The following is a 5,740-nucleotide window of genomic DNA, read 5'->3' on the forward strand; positions in this document are numbered from 1 at the left end:
AGCTGTTTTGATTTGCATTTCCCTGGTGGCTAAGAATGTTGAAAATTTACTAAAGTGTCTTTTGGACGTTTGAGATTCTTCTATTGAGAATTATCTGTTATTTTCTGTACCCCATTTTTAATTGAATTATTTGGAATTTTGATGTTTAATTTCTTGAGTTCTTTATATATTTTGGAGATCACTCCTCTGTAATTTATAAATTTGGATAATTATTCAGAATATTCAATCAATGTCTTTGGAAACTTGGCAGATAATCTAATGGCGTAATATGATGTTTTATCTGTTTACTTGGTGAGTTAGATGCTCAATTTAACCTACTTCTTTTCAAAACTTCCAGGTGCTCTTTCCTTATGTGTGAGTTTGATCGAATTATAGTCACCTTGATTTTCTAAAGAAATCTGGTATATGTTCTAGTCAGTTATACAATTGCTTTTAACCTCAAAAACAAAAACAAAAAAAATCCATGTTAGTCTTTATGGGACATTTTTCCTCATTAACTTTGGCCCTTAATGTTGTCCACAAGGTTGTACAGTTATTACCTCCTGACTAATTTGCCACAAGCCATCCAACTCATTCCCTCTTCTTGCCATTCTAGGCATGTTTTCTTGATGCATAACTGAAACAACTGGACCAAAGTCTTTTCTACATATGTTAACTTCTCAGTCTCACTAGCTCTCAGAAATCCTTTAAAATTTTCATCTCAGATTAAAATCTTTCATGACCAACTCAATTCTTTGGTTGCTACAGAAGTCCAAAACTAAATCTTACTGCTAAGGATGGGACTTATGTTCTCTGTGAATGAAATGATGCTGCTTCCACACCAACAAATCCTACCTGGTTTGAGATTTATTCCAGAGACATGGTAGTGCAAAGAATCGAAATAATCACACAGAAACTGCATTTATTAAATCACTGCTTGGCCCATTAGCTCTAGCTTATTATTGGCTTACTCTTACATCTTAATTTAACCCATTTCTATTAATCTGTTAATCTGTATATAAACACAAGTTTGTAGTCTACCAGTGAAGTGTCAGCATGTCTGACTCTGGCCTTGCATCTATGGCATCTCCTCCTGACTCTGTTTTCTTCCTCCCAGAATTCAGTTCCATCTTCCCCACCTACCTAAGTTCTGCCCTATCAACAGGCCAAGGCAGTTTCTTTATTCATATCAAAGCAACACACAGACAGTAGAACCTCCCACACCATTTCCCCTTTTCTATTTAAACAAAAAGGAAGGCTTTAACTTAACATAGTAAAATTACAAATAACAGAACAGTTATCAAGCAAGAATTACAGTTACAATATTTATATCTACTTTATCTTTTATCACAACTAAGGAAAACTATAATAATAACTATCTATTCTTCAACTCAATCAAAGACTCCAGAAGTATATAATATTACCTAAGTAAACAGAAAATACATTGTAAGCAACTTCCAAAACTCTAGAAATGACAGAGATATCTCACTGCCTGGACAGTCACCCAGAGATCTTCTGTACCATTGGGGCATCCATCTTCAGCCTGCAGGCCCATGCTGTGGGAAGTATTACAACTTGTAATTACCTGCCTATTGTGGCATGGTCTCATATACTATATATGTGGAAACCGAACAGGGCATTTTCCCCTTCTTTCCCTTTGTTCTCCTTCCCCTTGCTCTTTTCCCTCCAGTTGCTCCTTTGGATCATGTGATTCAACCAGTCAAATGGGAGATTCTGATTTGTGAGTTTACCCCTTAATAAATGACTATCTATTTCTCAATTCTGAGCTAGTGGGGGATTTCTTTTAAGTGTCCAACCACCATAACAGCTGGCACCAGGGGGATTTAAAACTCCATGGCCCAGACAGGCTTACTTTTGTCTAAGCGTTTTTGTTTGATTTTGTTTTTGTTTTTTGTAAAATCCCTGTCACAGTGGATTTTGCAGTGCTTCAGCAGCAAGCTGAAGCACAAGTGAACATGCTATTTATCAACCACTACAACCCCCGGGGCAATTCTTTGTCATGTGGCAGTGAGTGCAGCTTCTGGGTTGCTGTTCTCTGTGCATGGACTCTGGGTTTTCTTGCTTTGCGTATGGAATTGATTTAATTACATTTAATTTGTTGAATGATTCATATTTCCCAGTTTTTAACAAGTACCAAGGCGGACACTAACACAGGACCAATGCATTGGTTCTAGTCGCAACTCGGAAACAGTGCCATCTGCTGGATAATAGGTAATATGGCAGATTTCGTTTTCACTGGAACTTTCAGTGCTTTCGTTGTTAATACTATGGATTGTATTATGTGAGGCTTATATGACTATGGAGGTACCACAATTTATTGGTTACTAGGTTTCAGTTTTATTCTCCATATTCTATCATTAAGGAAGAAAATGGAACTCTTAGGAATGATACAGTCTTTACAGACTAATAATGAACAGCTAGTTGACAGGATTAATATAATTGAAAATCAGAGGTCATCTGGACAAGTGGATACTATGATAGACAGAACTGACTCCATATATAAGGGTACTAGGAAGTAATCTGAAAGAATTTATACTGTTGAATTTGACATTCAAAAGTTATCAAAAAGTTTTGATAAATTAACATACAGAATGTACCTCCAGGATGTCTATCTACACATATTAGGAGAGATCGCTTGTGGACTCTTAATGACTTTCAAAGATTGTTAGGAGACTTTCCAGACTATGTCTGGCTGTTGGAATAACACCTGATCTAATAATTCATTTAAACAAAACCTTAGATGGTGATAAAGACCTGAATAGTTCCAGAGAATTAACAACTGAAGCAGAAAAGGAATTGATGATTGTTGAGGAGAAATTACAGGATACACATGTGGATAGGGTGAATCCAAATATTAATTGTATTCTTGTCATATTGCCTTCCAGAATTTCTCCTAAAGGAAATTTTAATGCATATGGATGATATTATCTTAGAATGGACCTTTTTACCACATAAATCAAGTAAAAAATAAAAACTTATGTGGAAAAGTCTCAGAATTAATTCTAAAAAGTAAATTGAGACTTCGTCAATTAGCAGAAATTATAGTGTCTTTCACTACTGATAAAATAAAAAAGTTATGGGAAGACAATGAACCATGGCAAAAGGCTTGTGCTAATTTTTGGGAGAAATTAATAGCAACTATCCCAAAAGTGGTAGACTTAACCTTATAGAGAGAACTTCTTGGATACTTCCTCGAATTGTACGTGATGCTCCAATAACTGGAGCCCGTACATTTTATACTGATGCTAATAAATCAGGGAAGGCTGGTTACAAATCAGATGGATTGAATAAGGTGGAACAAAGTCCTTATACTTCTGTCCAAAAGACAGAATTATATGCCGTTCTTATGGTGCTAAGGGATTTTAAAGAACCTCTTAATATCGTTATGGATTCACAATATGCAGAAAGAATTATCTTGCATATTGAAATTGCTGAATTTATACCAGATGATACAGAGTTGACTTCATTGTTTGTCCAGGTATAAGACATAATCAGGAATAGGCTTTGTCCAATGGACATAACACACATCTGGTCCCATATGGGTCTGCCAGGTCCTCTAGCACAAGGTAATGCAGAAAAAAATTATTGATTGGAAGCATGTTGAAAGCCTCAGAATTTCATAAAAACATCACGTCAATAGCAAAGGTTTAAAGAAACAGTTTTCCATTATATGGTAACAAGCTAAGGAGATTATAAAGAGATGTCCTACTTGCTCTTTCTATAACCAAACACTGCTACCTGCAGGGACTAAACCAAAGGGTACTCAAAGGAATGAAATCTGACAGATGGATGTATTCCACTTTGCAGACTTTGAACAATTAAAATATGTACACCACACCATTGACACTTATTCAGGCTTTCAGCAGGCAACTGCTTTAAGCTCAGAAAAGGCTGGTTCAATAATCACACATTTATTTATGGCCATCATGTGTATACCTGCATAAATAAAGACAGATAATGGTCCAGCATATGTCTCTATGAAAATGAAATGGTTTTCCGCTTATTATAATATTAAGCATGTTACAGGTACACCACACAATCCTACAGGTCAAGCAGTTATAGAAAGATCGAATCAAACTATAAAGCATATGTTAAACAAACAAAAAGGGGTGGAAATGCCTCCAGAAATAGGTTACATAATGCTTTATTAACCTTGAATTTTCTTAACACCAACGAGAAAGGAACTACAGCAGCAGAAAGACATTGGATAATGAAAAAGTCTGCTAAATAAAGTCAACTGGTTTATTTCCAGGATATTCTGACCTCACAATGGAAGCCAGAATATGTGCTCTATCGGGAAAGGGGTTTTGCTCTTGTTTCCACAGGAGAAGAAAAATTATGAATACCATTGAAATTAATAAATATTCAGTTTGAAGAGGAGAAACCTCTTGGAAAGGAGAAATGACAACTCAACCACAATGATGATAATCATACAGGTGGTAAGAAAAGCATATAGGATGGGGGCAGGGTTCTGTTCTTATCTCTGCAGGAAAACATTCATCTTCAAAAAATCAAGGGACCCTGGATGTTTGAATCCTGACAGTTGGAACATTAACTACCCAATAAGGATCATCAATAAAATCGAATATCATCCATAAGCACAAATATATATACATATATATGTTTATATATATATATGTACTTATAAATATATAGAGCTGGCTTTAGAGTTGGCCAATGGCTCTGTCCTTCTTTAAATCCAAGCATGTTGTTAAAAGAAAAAATCCAGAGTTTCTATCTCATGTCAAGAGCTGTTTGATATGGGACAGAAAGAAAAAAAGTAGAATTTAGAAAAAATTACCTTTCTTCATATCTATTTTTGTCTTTATCATACCTTTAATTGAATATATATGTCTATATAAATGATGTTTTAGTTTTCCACAATGAACAATGAATTTTCCTACAGTGATCTTTGAAGTTTCCGCCTGGTTGATATGACATCATGATGCTGAGAGTGCTACTACAAAACCTATTTTGGATACCAGTTGCACAAGGTGGTTCCAAATTGGTTAGCTAAAATGGTACACGTTTTTACAATGTTCTGGCCAGACCTCCACAAAATACTCAGAAACTATTTGCAATCGTACCAGACATTAATCTTGAAACTTAACCATCATTTTACTTTCACAGGGTCCCATAGAAAGAATATCACCCCCATGACAGCTAAAGGTAATTCTAGAAGCCAAGAAAGTTTGTCCTCAGGGTTAGGGACATCATTTAGGGTTTGATTATAATTGGTATAGAGTTGGGAGTTGCGGGAAAATTTTATAAGCTCAGGGATCTCTCTCCAAAAAAAGGGGGGGGGGACTGAATGAGTTAATAGAGTGGTATGAGCTTAATCACACTAATAATAATAGTGAGTAATAGAGTGAATACTTATGAGTTATTATTTATAGACAATTACATTTGTATAGATTCTTGTATATTGATACAAAGTTAAATTATATTGAATATTGTATGCATGCATGCTTCTAACTCTGTTTAAAACATTTTTATATATTGATTATATATTTACCATATTACAGTGTATTTTTCTACCACTGATCAAGATACTTATACATTGTTTACATTTGGAGGTCCTTATCCTCATTTATTGCACAGTTGTTTATTGTCTTACTCTTTAAGTTATATAGGTATTAAGAATTATAGATCTAGTCATCTATGTTTGTCGTACTTATAGTTAGACTAATCAGGTTCTTTAGATACATAGAGATTATATTCTGCATATACAGATGATCTT

This window comes from Microtus ochrogaster, unplaced genomic scaffold (assembly GCF_000317375.1).
Source record: "Microtus ochrogaster isolate Prairie Vole_2 unplaced genomic scaffold, MicOch1.0 UNK161, whole genome shotgun sequence".
NCBI lineage: Eukaryota > Metazoa > Chordata > Mammalia > Rodentia > Cricetidae > Microtus > Microtus ochrogaster.